This window comes from Onychomys torridus, unplaced genomic scaffold, assembly GCF_903995425.1.
Source record: "Onychomys torridus unplaced genomic scaffold, mOncTor1.1, whole genome shotgun sequence".
Classification (NCBI taxonomy): domain Eukaryota; kingdom Metazoa; phylum Chordata; class Mammalia; order Rodentia; family Cricetidae; genus Onychomys; species Onychomys torridus.
Window position 1 is genome coordinate 199,991 of NW_023411746.1, and position 25,246 is coordinate 225,236.

General features: G+C 37.2%; 1 pseudogene; it reads right to left on the minus strand.

Annotated features, from left to right (window-relative positions):
* Window positions 1-6,633: 6,633 nt before the first annotated feature.
* The window catches only part of LOC118575335, a 28,118-nt pseudogene continuing 9,505 nt past the window's right edge, over window positions 6,634-25,246 (minus strand).

A 25,246-nucleotide genomic window follows, 5' to 3' on the forward strand; every position in this document is an offset into this window, starting at 1 on the left:
AGTTCTTCCTATATATGCAATTTTAAGTGTGTTCTCTATATTTCCTTCCCAGATTTCAGTGTTGCAAGTTTTGAGTGAAACTGCTATCTCATTTTGAATTGGTGCATGTACAGAGTGGGAGATGTGGATTCATTTTAGTTCCTAAGTGAATGTAAAATTTTTGTCAAAAATGATTGTCAAATGGCAGGGCATGCTCTCTTGGTACCCTCATCATAAACAGTGGTGCAGAGCTATTCAGATTAGTTTTGAGTCAGGTGCTCTCACTGAGCCTTGAGTCACTAGAAGAGATGCACTTGGGTACATGACATAGGACTATGAAGAGTGCACAATAGAAAGTGATAAGAGAAGAGAATCTCGTTCCCAAAAGTGCAGTGAGATCTGTTTGTGAATAATTTAGAAGAGTGAGCTAGGATTAGCAGGATATGCGAGGATCATAGGGTATGTGTTTTTGGCAGTCCTGATGGTGGTAAGAAAAAAATGACTATTTCTATTAGAGACTCTGCATTACATACATCACCTTGAAGATCAATGTAAGGAAGCAGTTATGGTTTTGTAGAACCCCAAACAGAATATACAAGAAAAAGTGCCTAATCAATGGCAAGATGTTAGCCTTGTTTTCAGAATGCAAGATGGAGACATGTTGGGAGAAATGGAGCAGGGTTGACACAATCAGTGAATATTTTGGGTTGCTACTAGCAGAGCGAGCATTGAAGGAATGAAGCGAACCGGTATTAACTTTGGTCTTGATATGTGTTGTATATCCGCAATGTCAGTTGAATACACACATCCAAAATTCAGGGAAAGCTAAAGAGAAAGAGCCTAGTGAATCTTCACAGGTAGAAGAAGTGCATTTTCTTTTCTAGAAAAAAAAGAGGTGACTCCTCGTTCAACTGTACTTAGCAATATGAATTGAATTGTGAGTTTGCTTATAAGAAATTCATTGTCCTTTCTAGGAAAAGGGGTGTGTTTTTACCAGCTTATGAAATACCTCTGAGAGTAACTTTGATTCTAGACCATCACAGCCAAGACCTCAACAAAGGAACATTCCTGTGTCCATCATGTTACATTATAAAAGAATTGTTTCTACATTCTGCCCTTGTCATGAGAAACTTAGTAACACCGAATAAAAAAAGAAATGAAATATGAAGATATAAAATAGTAGACATGTGATGCAAGCTGATCACTGTCCTGATTCAGGACAACAGAGAAATATACGAATTAAAATGAATTATATGAAAGTAGGAGATTGGCTAAAAAGAAAGTGAGGAATTTCACAGTTGCAAACCAAGTTTCTGCCACATCATTTGTAACTCTGACAGAAATTAACACCACAAAATAAAATACATGTGTTTTCCATAGGATTAAGCAGAAATATCTCTTGATGGCTATCACACAGAGAAGTTTCAATAATATGAAAATGCAATGTCCTTGGAGATGGGTGGGACAGGGCTAAATGATGATCAGCGAGTTACATGCTAGGAAATATCTAACTAAGTAAATACATCTACAGATCAGTACCAAGCACTCACAGAAAATGCTGTAAAGATTGCCAGACTGTAGCTTGAGCAGGGGCAGAATGTTGCAACATTTTCCACATGGATGTATTTGGCAAGCACAAGAGAAGCCACAGAGCGCAGCCACAGGAAGCTTTTATCAAATTTAGAAAGTTACTCTGTATGGAACTGTGTGGTAAACTCAGATTGCCTTCAAGGGGGCACCAAGAGGACATGACATGTGGAGAGACATAATGTGAAGAAGTGTGTACATAAGAATGGATACTGGCAATGGATACCTGGTTCTGTAGTAATGTGAAAGTGTGGGGTTACCCAGGTGGAGACTAGATGATGCACAAATATCCCTCAGATTCCAGGTCAGTGTCTGTCCTGATCTATGCTGTTATTTTTGCACTTTAGTCATCACCCCCATTTGTGGTGGGATTCTGAGGATGATGGAGCATTTTAGAGTTTAGACATTTGAGTGAATGCGAATTGCTACCATTACTAGTGTTCATCAAAATTATTATCACACCAAACTGTGAAGGTATTTCCACTTCTTATCTACCCTACAGTAAAGAAGTAAGTATTGCTAATATACACAAATTGTTTACCTCTATGGGAACTCACATTGTGCTTATCTTTTTCTCCAAAAAATACCTTTGCTAGATTACTTCCTTATGCCTATGGTTGTACAGAGCTGACTCTGCAGCCTCTGCTCCAGTACACCATGCTCAAAACATTGATTTCCCACCTTATCATTCACTCATTCTGATTTTAACCTGTAGTGTTCTTACCAAATATTAGATATCTACCAGGCATCTGTGACAGTTCCACACAGTGAGAGGTTCCATTTCCTCTCACCTAAAATAGTGAAGTTTGAAAGAACAAAAGAAAAGAAAATATTGTGAAACTAATGAATGAGCTTTTCTGCCCTGCTCCCTGTGCTAATTCTTTCAAACATAACTAAGAATGGTAACCTGCTAAACTACTCCTTGGGGAGACAATGTCCTTATGTAATTTTCAGCTTAACAGTGAAGGATAATACAGCATCCAATTTATACAACAGTCTGGGGTAACTAACCCCTAATTCAAATAACTGCCTTCCTTTTGTTGTTATTTTTGAGGCAGTATGTAAATTAGAATATTTCTCCACAAAAGGGCTTTTTTTCCTGAATTATGGGACCTTACTCCTCACATTGGGTTGCCATGTCCAGCCCTAATACAGAAGGAGATGCTTATATTTATTGTAACTTAATATGCCATGGTCTGTTGACATCCATAGGAGATCTGCCCTTTCCTGAACAGAAAAGGAGGCAGAGTGGATTTGGCTTGGGGAAAAGAGAGCGGGTGGAAGGAAGGATGTTCAAGGAAGGAGGAAAGAGATACTGCAACCTGGATATAAAATAAAGAAGAAAGAAAGAAATGAGGAAAGAAATATTCTTTCTTTCCTCCTGTATTTCTTTAATAATGTCTTTATATCACCCTCTGATCTTCTAATTCAAAGTGTCTTTTTTGATGGATTGTTATCACATGCACATATGTATTTGGATTTGAATAAACTACATACTGAGGATATGTTACCTTACATGTATGCATATTTACAGGACTAAGCATTTGGCACTGAGCAAACACTTTGTATACCTGGAGAGTGCTCCCTCCCTAGCTTTGCTCATTTGTCTGTAGTTACTTGTGTAAGGTAGAGAATCTTATCAATGCCCTACATTGCACAGTGACACAGTGAGTGCTAGCGTGAAAGAATTATCTTGGCAGTAACCAACACATCTCTAATTAGTCTCAAATCCAGCTCAAACAAGAGAAATATCATGTCAACAAACTACCTCCTTGGTAATTTTCCTGAGTTCTCTTGCAAAAATCATCGAGGCTGAGCATGTTTACCATTATAAGCTGTCAAGTCTGCATGTGTCCTAGCAAAGGAAACACACACACACACACACACACACACACACACACACACACACACACAGAGAGACAGAGAGAGAGAGAGACAGAGACAGAGACAGAGACAGAGAGACAGAGACAGAGACAGACACAGATGGAAAGAGAGAGAGGAGGGAGGGAGGGAGGGAGAGGGAAAGAAAGAGCATTGAGGAAACTAGACAGGAGGTTCATCTAAGTGTCTAAGAGCCCTAATCCCTTCTGAAATTGAACTTCAGGTGCAGGCAGTTGGGTTGGAGTCCCCACACCAGTGTTAAAATCTCCTTGTCTATATTCTGTAAAGAAGCCCAGTAGATGCACTGGGTCCACAGCATGGATTATAGAGGAACTGATCCTGTGGTTCTTAATGTAACTTAGAAGAAGGGGTAGATGTAACTTATGGCTTCCCTTGGGAATGACTTTTAGCAACAAAGCTATTTTACTACTTTTTATGGTACTTTCCTTTTTGAGAACATGGATTTTATTATTTTAAGTTATTTTAGCTTGAAGGAAAGCACTTCCTTTGTAGATGCTCCTTGTGGAAAAGCACTAGAGTGTTAGAAGAAGGTTAGGTTGACCCGTGCCATAGTAAAGTCAATAAATTATTATTCTCTCCATGTTTCTAAAACATAAAATGTCTATACTGTGAGGAAATTTTGTCTCAATATCTACTATTAGATCAAACCTGATAGTAAAAAGAAATATCTCCATGCATTTATTGTCATTCAAGTATAAATTAATTTATTTCCTAATTTTTATTTGAGTATAACTCTTTAAAGATAGGGTCAATGTAAATTTCAGGGTAATTTCAGAACATATCTAATTACCACAGTAAGAAAAGCTGAAAACTGGGCTGGAGAGATGGCTCAGAGGTTAAGAACACCAATTGCTCTTCCAGAAGTCCCAAGTTCAATTCCCAGCACCAACATGGTGGTAGGCAACCGTCTGTAGTGAGATCTGGCACCCTCTTCTGTATACATAATAAATAAATCCTAAAAAAGGGTAAGAAAAGACATGTTGATTAAAAAAAAGGTTAAAAAAAGAAAAACAAAATTTAAAACATAGATGAATTATATCAATGTTAAATGCCAATGACTGGAAAAGCATTTTTATTTTTGAGGTTATAATGAAATCATGTCATTTAAGCATTCTCTTTTCTCTACTAAAAGCTCCTGTATAAAAATTCTTTCTCTCTTTCAAACTCATAAATTGTTTTGTATAATTGTTATTACATATATACATATAGATGTATATAATAACTACATAAAAATAATACATATGCACAAATAACCTATGCATTTAATTGAAATAATATATGTGATCCATATATATGTACCTATACATATATAATCCTAAATTATGTATGAATATCATTAGGTCTTAAAATTATGTAGTTTGCTTTGTCCCATGGTAGACCTTTTCTTCCTGTCAGCATTACTTTGTTCTCTGTAGTTCTTTATGGTTGAGATCCTATTAGATTTTCCCATTCACACCAGGATGCCAAAAGTTGTGGTCCCAGTTCAGGTCATATTTAGGAAGTCATGTTTATCAGACTTTATGTGTCTTTATGGACAATGCATGACATTCCAAAGAGACATAATCTCACAGCAAACTCCCAGGTCCTTAGACTCTTACTTTTTTTCTATTCCATCTCCCTCAGTGAAACATAAACCTCATGAGTGGCAAAAGTATTTATTGTAAATGTGGAACTGAGATCCACAATACTTCATTTAATTGGTTGTGAATTTATGTCATTGTATGCATCTGTTTCAATGACATGTCTTTAAAGAGATGTGAGGAACAGAATTTAAATGTATGTGTAGGAACAAGTATTTTCAATCTTTAGGGGCTTTGCTGCTTTAGTGAAGGGGCAGTAACAGTTTCTCCTCTAAGATCCAAGACTTCACTAGCTCTTGGTAGTTGGTTTTGTTTCTGTAACTAGGCATGATTTCCCTCCTGACCAGCAGGAAACCTGTTCATTTACAGCTAATAACAGCATTTGTGAAACCTCTTAGCCTAGTATATAGACGTAAGAGCAAAGAAGTCACCACAACTAGATACAACTCACAGTAGTAAAGGTATAACAATATCATAGAATTTTATTTTTATTTAATGTTGTAGAAATAGAAATTTTTTACTTAAAACACTGTATGTATTTCTATGAATTGGTGATTAATTCTGGAGAAATGTGTAATAATAAAATTGCACATGGTAACCTATTCATGATTTAGATTAAGTATATATACCAATTCATGGAACAGCAAACAGTGAACTGGCAGAAGCATTCTGGTAAATTATGTGTAAATATCCAGATTTAAAGAGAAGTGAGGGTGTTCATCTAGACTTACAACATTTGGAAATCTTACATATGTCATCAGAGTGTAAATAAGGAAGAAGTCCATGTAGTTAGACTTAGTTACATATACTGAGTGACTGTCATTTGACATTGAGTAATATAATTCTTCCTTAATCTAAATGATAACTTAGCATGCAATATGGTATGAAATGACAGATGAAGTATTATGTTCACCAACGATTACATTTTGAAAATCCTATGATTATTTTTTTTAGAAATATCACACAAACCCAAATGAAAGCATGATAATTTACTAAAGGACCCAGAGGAATTAAGAAACAGACTGATGCTCTTATAACGCCTGGTCTATTGAAAGTTAAATAAAAAATAAAATTATAATCTACATATTTTAACGCAATGATTGGAAGGCACGATAAAAATTTACTAGGATCCAGTTTTAAAATTTAAAACATGTGATTAATATTATTGGATAAGAAAATATGGTTGAAGCTCTGAAGAAATTTAAATCTATACCATGAATATTAACAGTCTATATTAGAAAAGAATATAAAGTGGTAATGTGATTGGCTATCTGCAATCTCAGAAGAACAGAGGCAGATGTAGGCAGATCTCTATGTGTCAAAAATGTCATCATATTCACAGAAAATTTCAGACAAGCAGAGTTATATACTGAGGTCCTGCTTATATGAAAATACAACTTGGATTTCAATCATGGATAACTTCACTGGTTCCAGTATAAAGAGGCTATAATATAATTTGATGTAAAATAATACCTCAATGAATCAAAGCCATACAATAATGGTGTGACACAATTTACATGAGACAGCAACTGGACTTCATCTTTGAAATTCATCCCTTAACATAAGAACGATGTTTAGCATTAAACTACGTTTTGAGAGGGTTTTTCCTTTTAGAATATGGCCTATTCCTGATATGATAAATTGAATTCTTATCTGGCCTTATTAATATAATGTAACACTTGTGGCCAAAAATGAAACCAAGGAGGGCTACACTTGAAGCCAAGATAGAGAAGACTTCCATAGCCACTATGACCTTCCCCTTGGTGCTGTGGTAGACAGGGAGGAATGTAACCCAGACACAGAAGAACACCAGCATGCTGAATGATAGAAACTTGGCTTCATTGAATGTGTCTGGAAGATCTCGAGACAAAAAAGCCATAATGTAACTTCCAAGTGCCAAGGAACAGAGGTATCCCAATATAACATGGAAGGCAAAATCTGAGCCCTTATTACATACAAGGATGATATGTTCATGTTGAGCATGAGCATCTTTGTCAAGGAAGGGAGGAGATGTTCCTAGCCAGATTCCACAGAAGACGAGGTGGACCAGAGAACATACAGGGATTATAAGGTTTGGAGCCTTTGATATTATTAACCACCTCACCACCCTCCTTGGAAAGGTAACCTTAAAGGCAATAACCACAGTGATAGCTTTGGCCAACACAGTGGCGAGAGCCACAGTGAAAGCACCTCCAAATACGATCTGCTGCAGGATACAGGTGGTAGTGTTGGGATGGCCAATGAAGAGCAAGGAACATAGGAAACAGACCTTGAGTGAGATGAGCAACATGTAACTGAGTGTCCTATTATTAGCCTTGACAATTGGAGTGTCTCTGTGCTTCACAAAGAGTCTAAGAACCACAGCTGTGAGGACAAAGAAGCACAAAGCTATGGTTGTGAGAGACATCCCCAAGGGGTCCTTATGGTCAAGAAAACTCACGACGTTCTGGAGACAGTGTTTCTTCTTTGTGTTTGCATAATGACTGTCTGGACACTCGATGCACTTTACCATATCTGATAAAAAATTAAAGTGATGTTTTAGTTCAAGCTGAATTTATCCCTGTAACTCTAACCCATTTGTCTGTACCTGTTAACAGGACTGTTATCTACACCAGTTTCCTTTTTCTCGGGGAAAAAGAGGCAAGAATTCTGTAGTGAATAATTTCATATTCATATCACCCATCTTTCTTATTAGATATTTCAGTTATTATTTATATGCGTATATAAACTGTGTGGCTCCAACTCAGCCCTCTTTCATCATGCTCCATTTTTCACTTTCTCCATCTCTTGTTTCCCAAGTTACTGTACTCTCTGTCTTCTTTTTACATTTTAATACTCAGTGAGCCTATTCAATGATGCTAGTATTTATAACATAGAGGGTAATCTGCAACAGGTATCTTAAAGCGTTCTTATTAATAATAACAAACCCGAGGCCAGTTATTGGGGTAATTGCTGGAAGATCAGAGAAGCAGAACAAGCCACAGCTATCTCACCTTGCTAGTTCCTCAGGTGATCCTGTTTTCTCAGGCTGGAAGCTTCTGAGTCCTCCTCCACATGAATCTCAGCTGAACTGTGTTGCTCCAAAGCCTGAACACTTAACCAAGCAATGCTTAACTAACTACATGCTTTTTCTCCTTAGTTCCTGGCCCTCATGCCTTAGTAATATACTGGAATATGGGTAACATTTTCAGAATCCACAACCTTAAATAAAAATGATGTCTCTTTTTTGTAAGTAGTTATGAATTACCAGTAGCTTCTCTTATAACCCCTCTTCATCATAGATTTATAAATTAAATACACCTTTTCTTTCTTACATACTTTCAGTTCCTCTTTTGCTATTTGTGTATCTCTTTTGGAAGTCTTTAGAATACTGAGTTACAATATGTAAACCTACTTTATGTCTGATACCACATCATAAGTTACAACCACATCATGAATTTGAATATTGCAAAAGGAGGAGAATAAACTTTGAAATTATTTTCATAAAATCCTGTAATTAAACATAGGTTCTCAAATTTCTTAGTACTATAAAATTCTTTGTTTTCTAGTTTGACTCTATAGGCATTACTATATTTTTAGAGTATGGAATAATTTACTAGTGACCTGTGGTCATTAACACTGGGGGAAGTTCAGAACTATTTTGGAGTATGAACTAAAATAGTCCGATAATATTCTGCTCTTGAAAATTTGCAAAATTCATCATATATTAGAGGTAATAAAAATTGATTCATGCATCCCATCTGGACCAGAGTTGAGTGCCTGGGGTTATAGCCAGAGAGGCAACTGCCCCTGGGTCCCACGACTGGACACAGGCCATCCCGGGAGGACCTGCCCTACATGGCCACAGTTTCTGGCCAATAGGTGGGCCCTGCAGGAAGGCTCCCCTTTTCCAAGACTGCAGCTAGACACTGCAGTCTCCACACCCTGCCCCTACACCCATTTGGTTGAGACCCCAGCCACTTCCTAAGAATCAGAGACCAACCCTCAGCTCCTGTCTGCCCCAGAACTCCCATTTGGACCAGACGTGAGTTCCTGGTGTTATAGCCAGAGAGGCAACTGCACCTGGGTGCCACCGCTGGACACAGGCCATCCCAGGAGGACCTGTCCAACTTGGCCCCAGTTTCTGGCCAATTGGTGGGCTCTGCAGGAAGGCACCCCTTTTCCATGACAGCAAGCAGACCCTGCAGTTTCCACACTTTGCCCCCACACCCATCTGGTGGAAACCCCACCCACTTCCTGAGAATCAGAGACCAGCCCCCAACTTCCATCCTGCAATGGACCTCCCATCTGGACCAGAGACAAGAGGAACTCCCATCTGGACAAGAGGAGCTCCCATCTGGAAAAAATAAGGAGACCTCAGGGACTTCCCGAGACTCAGAGTCCAGTCACCCAGCTCCTATCCGACTAGAACTCTCATCTGAAACATCACTCCCATCTAGGCCAGAGCTTCCATCTGGACCAGAGAGAGGCTCCCTACATCTATCAGCTCTCTCTGGAACAAGTACAATGATAAGACCAAGAAAGAAGCCAAGAGGAGATGGGCAGACGTCAAGGCAGAAGTACATACAACAAAATAAAGAGCAATACAGCATCACCAGAACCTAGCACTTCTCCAGCAGCTAGAACTGAACATCACAGACTGGAAGAAATAGAAGAAAACAACCTTATAAGTAACATCATGAAGAGGCTAGAGCCTTATATAGAAGAAATCAAAAATAAAGTGGAGGAACAGCCAAACAAAAAAATGGGAAGAATGCTATAAAAAAAAAAAAAAAAACTAGAGGAAAGGACAATTAAAGCAGAAGAAACCAATAAGTCCTTGAACTAAAATCAAGAAAAGGCAAGGGAGACAGTCCAAGACCTGAAGAGGGAAATAGAAAAAATGAAGAAGACACTAGCAGAAGGAATGCTGGAAATAGAAAATCTGAGTAAACAAACAGGAAATTCAGAGGCAAGTATAATCAATAGAATGAAAGAGATGGAAGAGAGGATCTCTGGTGTTGAAGATACGTTAGAAGAAATAGATTCATCAGTCAAAGTAAACACTAAAACCAACGAAGTCCTTACCCGAAATATCCAAGAAATTTGGGACACCATGAAAAGACCAACCCTATGAATAATAGGTATAGAGGAAGGAGAAGACTACCAACTCAAAGGCACAGAAAATATATTTAACAATATCATAGAAGAAAACTTTCCCAACTTAAAGAAGGAAATGCTTAAGAAGATACAAGAAGCCTATAGAACAACAAACATACTAGATCCCCCAAAAAAGTCCCCTCACCATATAATAATTAAACAACTAAAATTACAGAATAAAGAAAGAATATTAAGGACAGCAAAGGAAAATGGCCAAGTGAATTATAAAGGAAAACCCATCAGAATAACACCTGACTTCACAATGGAGACTTTGAAAGCCAGAAGGACCTGGAAAGATAGAATGCAGACACAAAGAGACCATGGATGCCAGCCTATACTAATATACCCAGAAAAACTTTCAATCATCATAGATGGAGTGAATAAGACCTTCCAAGACAAAACCAGATTTAAACATTACTTATCCACAAAGCCAGCCCTATAGAAAGCACTAGAAGGAGAATTCTAACCTAAGGAAGTCAGATACACCCATGAAAACACAGGCAATAGATAACACCACTGTAGGAAACACCAAAGAAAATAAGTACACACACTCTACCACCAAAAAATAAAATAACAACAGGAACAAACAATCACTGGTCATTAATATCCCTTAATATCAATGGACTTAATTCACCTATAAAAAGACACAGACTAACAGAATGGATATGAAAACAGGACTGATCTTTCTGCTGCATTCAAGAAACACACCTCAAATTCAAAGACAGACACCTCCTAAGAATAAAAGGCTGGGAAAAGATTTTCCAATCAAATGGCCTTAAGAATCAAGCTGGTGTAGCCATCCTAATATCCAGCAAAATAGACTTCAAACTAAAATCAATCAAAAGAGATGATGAAGGACATTACATACTAATCACAGGAAAGATCCAACAAGATGAAGTCTCAATTCTGAACATTTATGCCCCAAACACATGGGCATCCACATATGTAAAAGAAACATTACTAAAGCTTAAATCACATATAAAACCGTACACATTAATAGTGGGAGACTTCAACACTCCACTTTCACCTCTGGAGAGATTGACGAAATTGAAACTTAACAGAGACATAATGGGCTTAACTGATGTTATGGCTCAAATGGAATTAATCAATATCTATAGACCATTCCACCCAAACAAAAAAGAATATACCTTCTTCTCAGCACCCCATGGAACCTTCTCTAAAATTGACCACATACTTGGCCACAAAGCAAACCTCAACAGATACAAAACAATTGGTATAACCTCCTGTTTTCTATTGGACCACCATGGTTTAAAGTTAGATTTCAACAACAGAAAAAAAAAACTACAGAAATCTTACAATCTCATGGAAACTAAATAATGCTCAAATGAATCACCAATGGAATAAGGAAGAAATTAAAGACTTCCTAGAGATCAATGAAAATGAATATACCACATACACAAACTTATGGGATACTATGAAAACAGTGCTAAGAGGGAAATTCATAGCACTGAATGCCGACATAAAGAAACTGGAGAAATCTCATGCTAGTGACTTGATAGCACAAATGAAATACCTTAAACAGGAAGAAGGAAAGTCTCCCAGGAGAACAGATGCCAGGAAATAATCTAATTGAGAGCTGAAATTAATAAAATAGAAATACAGAGAAAAATACAAAGGATTAATGAAATAAAGATTTGGTTCTTTGAGAAGATCAACAAGATAGACAAGCCCTTATCCAAACTAACCAAAAGACAGAGTGAGAGCATCCAAATTAAGCAAATCAGAAATGAAAAGGGGGACATAACAACAGACAATAAGGAAATCCAGAGAATCATCAGGTCACACTTTAAAACCTATACTCCACAAAAATTGAAAATCTACAAGAATTGGATAATTTTCTGGATAGGTACCACATACCTAAGTTAAATCAAGACCAGATAAACCGTTTATATAGTCCTAAAACCCCTAAGGAAATAGAATCAGTCATTAAAATTCTCCCAATCAAAAAAAGCCCTGTACCAGATGGTTTCACTGCAGAATTGTACCAGATCTTCATAGAACACTTAATACCAATACTCTTTATATTGTTCCACACAATAGATGCAGAAAGTATATTACCAAACTCCTTTTATCAGGCTACAAATACCCTGGTTCCTAAATCAAACAAAGATGCAACAAAGAAAGAAAACTACAGACTGATCTCACTTATGAATATTGATGCAAAAATACTCAATAAAATTCTGGTGAACAGACTCCAAGAACACATCAAAAAAGTTATCCACAATGATCTAGTAGGCTTCATCCCTGGGATGCAAGTGTGCTTCAACATATGAAAGTACATCAATGTAATACACCATATAAACAAACTCAGGGAAACAAACCACATGATTATCTCATTAGATTCAGAAAAGGCATTTGACAAAATCCAACACCCCTTCATGATAAATGTCTTAGAGTGATCAGTAATACAGGGAACATACCTAAACATAATAAAGGCAATCTACAGCAATCCAACAGCCAACATCACATTACATGGGGAGAAACTCAAAGCAATACCACCAAATTCAGGAACAAGGCAAGGCTGTCCCCTCTCCCCATACTTATTCAATATAGTACTTGTAGTTCTAGCCAGAGCTATAAGACAACATAAAGAGATGAAGAGGATACAAATTGGAAAGGAAGAAGTCAAGCTCTCCCTATTTGCAGATGACGTGTTAGTATACATGAGTGACCCCAAAAATTCAACAAAGGAACTGATACAGCTAATAAAAACCTTCTGCAACATAGTGGGATACAAGATCAACTCAAAAAAAAAATCAGTAGCCCTCCTATATACAATAGACAAACAGGCTGAGAATGAAATCAGAAACACATCACCCTTTACAATAGCCATAAATGATATAAAATACATTGGGGTTACTCTAACAAATCTTGTGAAGGACATATATGAAAAGAACTTTAATTACCTGAAAATATAAATTGATGAAGATGTCAGAAAGTGGAAAGACCTCCCAAGCTCATGGATAGGCAGGATTAACATAGTAAAAATGGTGATCTTACGAAAAGCAATCTACAGATTCAACACAATCCCCTTCAAATTACCAACACAGTTCTTCACAGATCTGGAAAGAATAATACTCAACTTCATATGGAAAAACAAAAACCCAGGACAGCCAAATGAATCCTGTACAATAAAACAACCTCTGGAGGCAACATGATCCCTGACCTCAAGCTCCACTATAGAGCTACCATAATAAAAACATCTTGGTACTGGCATAAAAACCAACATGTGGACAAATGGAATCGAATTGAAGACCCTGACATTAACCTGCACACGTATGAACATATAATTTTTAACAAAGAAGCCAAAAATGTACAATGGAAAAAAATGCATCTTCAAGAAATGGTGCTGGCATAACTGGATGTCAATGTGTAGAAGGCTGCAAATAGATCCATATCTGTCACCGTGCACAAAGCTTAAGTACAAGTAGATCAAAGACCTCAAAATAAATCCATTTACTCTGAACCTGATAGAAGAGAAAGTAGGAAGTATTCTTGAACACATTGGCACTAGAGATCACATTGTAAATATAACACCAGTAGCACAGACAGTGAGAGAAACAATCAATCCATGGGATCTGTTGATACTGAGAATCTTTTGTAGAGCAAAGGACACGGTCAACAAGACAAAGCGACAGCCTACAGAATGGGAAAAGATCTTCACCAACTCCACATCTGACAGAGGGCTAAATATATAAAGAACTCAAGAAATTAGAGATCAATATGCACAACAGTCCAATTAAGAAATTGGCTATAGAACTAAAAGGACAATTCTCCACAGAGGAAGTTCAAATGGGTGAAAGACATTTAAGGATTTGATCAACATCCCTAATTATCCGGGAAATGCAAATCAAAATGACTCTGAGATACCACATTACACCTGTCAGAATAGTTAAGATCAAAAGCACAGAAGACTGCTTATGCTGGAGAGGATGTGGAGCAAGGGGAACTCTCCTCCACTGCTGGTGGGAATGCAAGCTTGTACAGCCACTTTGGAAATCAATATGATGCTTCTTTAGAAAATTGGGAATCCATCTCCCCCAAGACCCAGCTGTAGCACTCTTGGGCATATACCAAGGAATGCTCAATCATACCACAAGGGCATTTGCTCACCTATGTTCATATCAGCATTGTTTGAAACAGACAGAACCTAGAAACAAACTAGATGCCCTTCAACTGAAGAATGGATAAAGAAGATATGGTATATATACACAATAGAGTACTACTCCACAGAGAAAAATAATGACATCATGAGGTTTGCAGGCAAATGGATGGATCTAGAAAAAAATCAACCTAAGTGAGGTAACCCAGACTCAGATGGACAAACTTGGAATGTACTCACTCATAGGAGGATATTAGATGTAAAACAAAGATGACTAGACTGCTATAAAACTCCAGGGAGGCTACCTAGAAAATGGAACCCTAGGAAAGACACAGGGATCACCCAATGACAGAGAAATGATGAGATCTACATAAACAACCTGGACGACAGTGGGAGTAATGAAGGGCAAGATTTGAGGGAAAGAAAGCTTAGGGGAGCAGGAGATCCCAGCTGGATCAAGAACAGAAAGGGAAAACAATGAATAACAGACCATTATAAATGAAGACCACATGAGAACAGGATTAGGCAGAGTGCTCGAGAGGTCCCCAGAAATCCAAAATGATATATCCTCTGTAGACTGAGGGCAATGGTCCAGAGAAAGCCTGATCTGACCTAGTCTGGTGACCAGATGACTAAACACCCTAAGAGTCATGCTGAAACTCTCATCTAATAACTGATGGAAGTGGATGCAGGCCCCAGTTTGAGCTCCAGGTGTCCAACTGTCGAGAAGGAGGAGGGACTGCTAGAGCGTGAATTCTTGAATCCAAGATTGCAAAAAGCACAGGGACAAATAGCCAATCAAATGGAAGCACACAAATTGTGAGCCAACATCTGTGGAGCCCCCAGCTGCATCGGGCCCTCTGGATAAGTGAGACATTTGAATAGGTTGAACTGTTTGGGAGGCAACCAGGATGTGGGATTTGGTCCTGTCCATGGTGCATGAGGTAACTGTTTGGAACCTTGGGCCTACACAGGGACACATACTTGACATGGAGCGAGGGGAAAGGACCTGCCTGTACTGAATCCACCAGGTTTAGATGTGTCCCCAGGGGTATCTTGGTCCTGGAGGACATGGAAATGGAAGGGAGCAGCTGGGAGAAAGTTGGGGGTGGTGACGGGAGTGGGTAGGACAGGGGAACCCATGTCTGATGTATAAAACAAAAACACATAATAATAATAATAATTAATAATAATAATAATAAATTAAAAATTGATTAATGCAATCTACATGCCCTGTCCCCACACCCATCTGCCTGAGACCGCTGCTATTTCCTGAGACTTCGAGACCAGCCCCCAGATCCCCTCTGGACCACAGCTCCCACTCAGACCAGAGGTGAGAGAATGGGTTCATACCCCAGGAGGCCTTTCCCTAGGTCACATCCCGGGGCTCCAGCCTTTCCCAGGGAAAACCTGCCCAACTTTGCCCAAGTTGCCAGACAGCAGGCAGGGCACTCTTGGGAAGGTTTCCCTTTCCCTAGACACTGCAGCAGACCCTACAATCTACACACCCTGCCCCCACATACATCTACCCAAGACTCCTCCACTTCATGAGACTTAGAGACCAGCCCCCAGCTCCCATCTGGCCCAGAGCTCTCATCAAGCCCTCAGAACTCCCATCTGGCACAGAGAAAGTCAGAGCTCTCATTGGACAAAGAGCCATCATTGGACCAAGAGTAAACTCAGGAGACAGGACTTTGCCAGCCCTGATTAGACAAAAAGTGGCTTTATGAGAATTAGAATCCACCACCTCTCATTGGACAAAGAGAGGCTTCCAGAAATGTCAAATCTGTCAGCTCTGACTACACCAAGAGTCCAGATAAGACAAAGAATAAATCCAGGAGGAGATGGGCAGACATCAAGGCAGAAGTACATACAACATAAAGAGCAATACAGCATCACCAGAATCTATCCCTCCTCCAACAGCAAGGTTTGAACATCTCAAATTGGAAGAAGCAGAAGAAAACAACCTTAAGAATTGCATCATGAAGGTGCTAGGCACATATAAAGAAAAAAATAAAAAATGAGCTTCAGGAAAAATATAAACAAAAAAGTGGAGGAACTCAATAAAGAAAATGAGAAAAAAATTAAAATTGGGAAGAACTCTTAAAAAAAAACTAGAGGAAAAGACAAATAAAGCAGAAAAAAATGATAAATCTCTTAAAGAATACCTTGAAAAAGCAATGAAACAGGTGATGGAAACAGTCCAAGACCTGAAAAAGGAAATAGAAACAATGAAGAATACAAAAACAGAGGGAATGCTGGAAATAGAAAATCTGAATAAATGAATAGGAAACACAGATGCAAGCATAACCAACAGGATTCAAGAGATGGAAGAGAGGAACTCTGGTGTAGAAGATATAATAGAGGAAATGGATTCATCATTCAAAGAAAATACTAATGCAAAAAAATTATAACAAAAAATGTGCAAGAAATCATGGGAATACCAAAACTACAAATAATAGGAATAGAAGAATAAGAAAAAACAAACTCAAATTCACAGAAAATATATTCAACAAGATCATAGAAGAAAATTTTCCCAACTTAAAGAAGGAAATGCCTATGAAGATACAAGAAGCCTATAGGACACAAACAGACTAGACCCCCCCCCCAAAAAAAAGGAAGTCTCCTCAACACATAATAATTAAACAAATAAATGTACAGAATAAAGAAAGAATATTAAGGGCAGCATAGAAAAAATGTCAAGTGACTTTTAAAAGCAAACCTGTACTGAATCCACCAGGTTTAAATGAATCCCCTGGGGAGTCTTGGCCCTGGAGGAGATAGGAATAGAAGGGAGGGGCTGGGGGGAACGTGGGGGTGGGGGTGCTATGGGGTAGGACCGGGGAACCCATGGCTGATGTGTAAAATTAAAACACAAATATAATAAATTAAAAAAAATACTTGAATAATATTGTCTTTAATACCACATAATTTATTTCCAAATTTTACTCCAATAAATGTAGAAGAAGATTTTGAACTTTTGTGATCTACATAAGAAAGTTCTGAGGATTATCACACTGTTACACTAATTGGAGTATAATGAGGTAGGGGAAATTATGATGCTGGTAGGTCATGGCTTCTATAGTTACTTTTTAATGTGCTGAAAAACTTTTATTTTCACCATGATAATGGGTCTTGCTAGTGAACTTGACAGGGCTCATAGTCACCATATAGAGAAATTGTTGGGCATTTCTGTGAGTATTGTTAAAGAGAAGTTTAAAGGGTTCATTCTATAGGTTGTTGTCTCAGAATGAATGACAACTAGAAAAAGGGGATCTGTGGTATTTACTTTTTTTCTATTGACTGAGGATATGATGTCATCAGAAACCTCATGCTCCCAGAGGAATGAATTTCCAAAGACAATGGCTGCATTTTCACACTGTCTTAAGTTAATTTGGGTATGCATGTATTTGCTGCAGTAGAACAGGAGATAAAATGCTCACTAAAATGTTTTTCCATTTAAGCAGTGGATAAAAGAAAAATGATAATGGATTGTGGTCTGTAATTTTTAAAAATGGAATCAAAATGAACAGCTCAAACTTTAGATACAGTGAATGAATGCTAATAGAGACAGTGTATTGGTTTGAATAAAAAGTGGCAATTATAAACAGGGATATTATGTCAATGGTGGTGCTATCTTGAGAGCTATTGATACTTACTAGTTGCAGATTATTGGCAAAATTATTTCAAAGGTGGGAATTTTGAACATTTATGACCCTGCTAATTCAGACCCTGCTAATTCAATATTCACTCTCTGCTTCCAGTGTGTGAACTGAGACACTTTGTTTCTGGTTCCTGAAATTTCTCCATCAATGCCACACACTGGCATGCTTCCAGACCATAAAGGACTCTTGAACCCCTAGAAGCATAAGCCAGATAAACTCTTGTTTCCAAAATTACTTTGGTGATATTGCTTGATCATAGCACACAAACATAACTTATTCAGTTTTCTGTTGTGAATGTAGAGATTTTCTATATCAGAGTGTCCTGGGAGACATTATGAGAATTGCGTATACCACTTCTCAGGTGTACTTAATTTGTGTCAACTTGAGAAAAACTAACCCATGCATCACTGAACATTAATGATCATTTATAGCTAAGAACTTCCATTTTCAAGAATGAGGGAATGATAAAACAATGCCTATATTAGTCATGTTTTATCCCTCTCTACTCAGAGTTTTATGACAATGGGCTTTAATTTCAAACCTGGAGTTATTATACTGGGGGATATATTTGTGTTATTGTGGTATGTTGAATGCATTGTGAGAATACATAACCCACCTCTGAGTATACTTTTTGGCCATTGTATCATCTGCTCAGATAAAGACAACTGTTGACCATTGGGAGCATTGGGCAAAAATGTTCCTACTTTCACTTTTTGTCCAAGACCCTTTGGAAAATTCCAGAAGTTTAGAATATCGTACTTATTATCATGTAAATTTTGTTTCCACTCTAAGGCCATATTGACTCCCTCATGCACATTCCTCAAGAAAGGATGAAGCTGAAAGTGAGGCAAGAACATAGTATACATGGTTCTGAGAGGTTGACAAGAAATGAATTGTAGACTATCACTGTTCATAATCTCTGGAGAAAGATGCAATAGTTTTGTAGTTCCACTGAGGGTGAGCAATGGTTGAGAATGCTGTTCTACCTGTGAATGACAGTCATCTGAAAGAAAATCTTCTAAACAAACTCAGAAAAGGAATCAGTTAGAACTGATTAAAGCAAATTTCAATTTTTTAAAATAAACTATGTCCATTTACATTAAGTGTGTATCTAAAAGTTCAGTTTGTAAAATGTTGGTACAAATGACTAAATGGTAGTTAAACAAAATCATTTACATACTGACACCTTGTGGTAATGAGATGTCATCATTTCATTTACTGAGTGAATTCTTAGTTTTCTAATGTAATCTATTTCCACAAGAAGAATGTGAGGATATTAGTGACAAAATTTATATTGCCTAAAATCATTTTCTTCTTACCACTAACAACCTATTCCTCAGCAACATGCACACAACGATCTGCACTGACCTGAAATATAAGATAACAAATGAAGACTTTCCTGTGGATGTAAAATATAAAATGTTGAAATATGTAATACCCAGTTTTATACCTCTGAATCCTCTCAATACATCACATTGTTGATGCTCTCATACAACGAAAGGGATATTACCTGCCAGGGGAAGAACACCATGCTTTCCCTATTTCCTAATGGTTGCATTTGTACTTGCTGAAGTCTCATCTCATGGAGACTGTAGGCCAGAGTATAAACAGCATTGTATGTATTGTAGCTGTCTTCATTCATTGCTGTATCAAAAATATGTCTAGGTAAGAATTCCAAAGGACTATTGTATTGGCAATTCTCGAATAGATGACAATACAGCTCTGAAAATGAGCACTTGAAGAACAAAAACCACAATTTAGGAAGGTAATTGTCTTCTGGGTACTTATAAGGATTAACTTTTTGGATGAAATATTTAAATTTAATAACCTGCTCATGGTGGTGTGAAAAATGAAACTTCCATGGAAGGAATCTAGCAAGAAAAAAACAGTGATATTATTAATGTCCCATTGAGAGGTCATAACCCAGACTTTCCTTGTCAAAATCTGTTGCCCTAGATTTCTCATTAACCCTTGTAGTGAATCATTGTCACCATAAATGATGATGATATTGGCCAATGACTCCTTGACCGTGCCAAGACTTTTCCAGTATTGGTATAGAAATGAATTCCAGGTGCTTTGGATCATTTGAACAAAAGCTATGCAGACTCAATTATTCTGCATCTTTTCTCTGATATCTGACAGGAACTGTGTCCCTCTGTGGTCATCTGGGATAAGCATACCATTCCAGGTCCATCCAAAATGAAGCATCAAAGAGACCATGGCAAGAGACAGAGATGTGCCTTTGGGGGCCAACTGATAGAGAGAAGTAAACTGAACTCTGTCACTCAAGATAGAATCAAAAGGACCAACAGTGAGCTTAAGAAAAAACAATTGGGAGCAAGAGAAAGAACAATGGCATTATGCACAATCCTTATTCTGCAGAAACAGATAGAAATGAATAGCATAATGATGGATTCATCCTGAAATTAAAGGCAAGTTTATCTGACAGAATTTTTCAGAAAATTACTGGCCTGTCGTCAATTCTTATTAATCCTCCCTGTCTACTCCATCCTCCCCTTTTTTCCCCTTTCCAAGTGACTGAAATAGAGGTCCAACTCCAATTGTCTAGACACTTGTCATCAATAGTTAACTAATCCTAATGTCCCACTTTGACCTTTGAATACATGAAATGTCAGCAAAGGAGGTCTGCATCTTTATTTCATACAACTCCTCACCTGTGGAAATTTGTAGAGCTGAAGCAGTTTCCCAATATGGGCAGATTTTGCCCATGATGGTCCTGTTAGTGCAGCAGCTGACTTTCTTTCTTTACACAGTTATAATTACAGAAGTGATACTTAAGGCCTGTGAGCCAAATAAGAGGATTCATAAGAATGAATTTCTCACTGTATGGGACATTATAAAAATCAAAACCCAGAGATACGTTGGGTAAAATGTGAGGGTTCCTGTTGATCTTCTCAATGGCAAATACCAGTGACAGAACCAAGTCATATATTTTAAAATTATACCTGCAAATATTGAAGAAAATTATACCTGAGGAACTTAGAGACCACACAGAAATGCAGATTTTGTGCATTTATTTTCTAGTTCAAATATTAGTGTTTATATAAAATACACAATTAAATTTCTCCACTAAATGCCTGGAGTTCAAATTACTGTGTTACCTTGTTAGGATTTAATAAGTTCCTATAGGTATGACGTGATAATTGGCAGTCTCATGACTGTTCACTGTACTTTCTATTGTATTTGGTACACTAAAATTTTACTCATTAGTTTGAAAAAAGTCCCTTACAAAATACTTTTTCTCCTGCTTTATTGTTCTTTAATGTTTGTCTTCTACAATTACAGGAAAACATATGATCTGCCATTAAGACACCCAGCTTTTCAAGATAGTATCTTAAAGAGTGCTACTGAAATAGTGTGATTCATCTTTGTAAATATTTGTGATACTTTGACAATATTATATTTGTGTGAGTTGATATTTTATACCATTTATGTGAGTGCTTGTATGTGTATGTGTGTGCTCCACTGTGTGTGAAAATGTTAGAATATTAATGTTATGATTGCAAGACAGAGAACAACCTCCACAAACAGTTCTGCCATAACTGTTCATTTTAACCATTCTTCTATCAAGTCACTTAGGGCCCTCCATTTCTCCATACTGAATTATCTGAGAGACCCAGCCAACCTCTAAGTCCGCAACGAATTTCACCTAGCTTAACAAGAATGCGATCTTCTGTCTCAAGTGAGCAGCCAAAAGGACACTGGAACTAACCCAGAAAGGGCCCTACAAGGTGATTCTCTCCACTCTTCTTGTGGCGAGGGTAGGTGCTCTAACACCATAGGACCATCACACCCAGATAAAGAAACTGGAAGCAACAGATGCTGCTCTCCAATGAACTATGGCCTCATTAACAATAAGGTTTCATAGGTCCCCAGGCTCTTCCATTTCCTGCACTTATACCTCTTCCTGAATCTTGTGTTTTTCACTGTGAGTATGAACACAAGTTCATGTTCCAAACCCCACTCCTCCAAGGCTGCACTGAAATTGAGGAAGATAGTAACATGGAAGGTATTAGCTAGTGTTGCTGCAGACCAGCAGACTTTATCCTATCTTAACCATGACTTGCTGATATCTATTTTATGTGTTTGGTTGTATTAGAGAAATGAAGCATGTTGGGGTTTCTTTTTTAGATAGAAATACAGAGGTGACAATTCCATTCATGCCTTGTGTCTTGGTCACCTGGTCGCCAGAAACAAGTGATAATGGAAGGAAGAGCTCAGAATCATGATGGAGTTAGGTGTAGAGCCACTTTCACTGCTAATACACAGAAGGAGGATATGTAAGGAAAAACATGTAAATGGACTTTTACTATATGAGCTATGCTTCAGAAAGTTCATAGTTTATTATTCTGGAATAAAACCCAATACACATAATTGTATATGTATGTAGTATTTTGCTCCACTATTTGTCCTCTAAAAAATAATAATACTGTATATTCATACTATTAAAAAGTAATGTTGACAAATCCTTGTAAGTCCAAGTGAGGCAATATGTTTAAAATTTTTGACATTTTATAATTAACATTGTATCTTGAAAGTTTCATGAACCCAACTGCCTAAATATGATATGAATGAAGAGGAGAGTATTAGACATATCAAAGTGGCTGGGAGAAACATCAGAAGGACTTAATCCTAAACAAAGTTCTATAGACAATGAAGGAGTGTGAAGAGTCAGAGAAATAGTCTTCTACAGGGAATAGCGAACCAATCAAACATCAAATATCACATTAATGCCCTCAAAAATATACAGTGCAGTAGCTTTATACATTCTGACTTGTCTGTATTTATGAACTTTATATATATATATATATATATATGTATATATATGTATATATATATGTGTATATATATATACATATATATATGCATGTAACGTTTTATTTTTTCTTTTTTTGATTAATCTTGAAATTCATATGTTGATTTTTCTATAGATTTTAATATATAACTTTTTATTAAAATGTGTTCTTTCCTTTTACATACAAACCCTTGTTTCTACTTCCTCTTCTTCTCCTGCTCCCCCACCTACTCCCATCCCACCCCCATACACTTTTCACAGAGAGTAAGACCTCCTTGGGTAGTCAACAACTGTTGCTGTTAATAACAGTTTCTTAAACAGCCCATGAATTTGAAAGGGAGGAAGCAGAGTTATGTGAGATGGTTTGGAGGTAAGGAAGGAAAAGAGAAATGTTCCAACTATATTATAATTTCAAAAATAGATGCAGTAATAAAAAATTAAAACAAGAATCCCAATGCAAGATATTTTAGAATATGTTGCAAGAACATACTTTTGGATAAGTTACATGAAACTTCACACAAAAGGGTATATGTTTATAGTAGAAGAGAAAAATATCTTAGCATCCAAATTGTGAAACATACTATTCATATGATACCCAAATTTATATCACATTACTAACATAAGAAATAATTGTAATTTGGGCTAAATGTACTTTAACATATCAAGTCAAACACATTTTTAAGTAAATGGGAGGCACAGGTTTTTTATCTAATACATACCTAGAGATAATACCAATTTTAATTTGGAAGTATAACAGCCACTAAATAACAGGATTTGTCATATGAGAGAAAATTTGGCTCACCCAGGGCAAAATCCTAGCACTGAGTATGGTATTAGCTTGATGTCAACACACACATGGGCAGAGGTGAAGTTGTCCTTCCACAGATGATCTCTCACCTGCATATGAGACCTGAGGCATGAGTGTGCATGGACACACACTAAAATTGTAGTAAAAAATGATTTGAAAAATCTGTACCATGTGAATTCCAATAGGCTAAGTCATGTTCCCTAGAAAAGATAACTTACATGAATCTGAAAATCGGTTTAAATTTTAATGTTCATATATCATATTATATGAACAGTTATGATAGCCTTAAAGTGAAATCCATTTAGTAATTTTAAACACACAGAAATCAATGTAGTGGAGTGAAATTCCCGCCCATATTTTATGAGTTTTTTAATCTTGATAACTAAGATGGGTATTTCTAAGCATGTAAAAATTCTGAAACAATTGAAAAGAGACGAAGAGATAGAGGCCCAGAGAGAGATGACACCTTCCATCTTTGAAAATATATATGGACTCTCAAACTGTAATAAAGGATGCAATCAGAAGTCCTATAAAATGATGAGATACGTACACTTCTTGTACCCCAAATTGTGGGAAAAATTTTAGGGAAGTAGTTATACAATGGTAGATTTTGAAGGAGAAAAGAAAAAAAGGAAAGACAAATATATTAATCTTTTATAGTAACAAAAATATTACACTACCACAAATTTAGTTTGATTTTATTCATGACTTAATACAAAACAGTCTTACATGGCCATAGTCATGTCAATGTGTCTTATGAACAAACCTATCAAAATGAGATTTAAAACATATTAAAAATGATCGAGGAATAACAGACCATGATAAATGAAGACCACATGAGAACAGGAATAGGCAGAGTGCTCGAGAGTTCCCAAAAAATCCACAAAGATACATCCTCTGTAGACTGCTGGCAATGGTTGAGAGAAAGCCAGATCTGACCTAGTCTGTTGATCAGATGCCTGAACACCCTAACAGTCGTCTTGGAACTCTCATCCAATAACTGATGGAAGTGATGCAGAAATCCTCAGCCAGGCCCTAGGTGGAGCTTCAGTTGTCCAACTGTCGAGAAAGAGGAGGGTATGCAAGGTCGTGATTTGTTGAATCCAAGATTGCAAAAAGCACAGGGAGAAATAGCCAAACGAATGGAACAAACATGCAAAAAGGCAAACATGTCTGAGAGTAAAAGACTGGCAATAATTTAATAAAAAAATCCTTGCAGACAGGCAGAATGTTTAAACACAAAGAAATGTTCCCAACTTCTGACTCTCTTACCCCTAAAACAGTGGCATCTAGCACATGCCAACTAGTGACTCTACCACCTCATCCTTCTGTGGAAACTGCTTTTGGGGGCATCACCTCTTATCACAGCAGTACATCTAAAATTCTGGAGTGCTCTAAAGAGGCAGATCAAACTTTAACAACACTATCTTTCCTCTGAATACATAACTTGAAAAGTATGTGGCTGTAAAGGCATGGCCATGTAAGATCACAAGAATACAATTATGATATTTGGAAATAATAATTTAATAAACAAGTAAACTTATTGTATCATCTTTGAGGAAAGAAAACAAGAAGACTAACATATAATTAAATTATGACTTTGGATAAGAGAAGGGTTTTTCCTCATAAAAATAGGAAGTTGAGAGG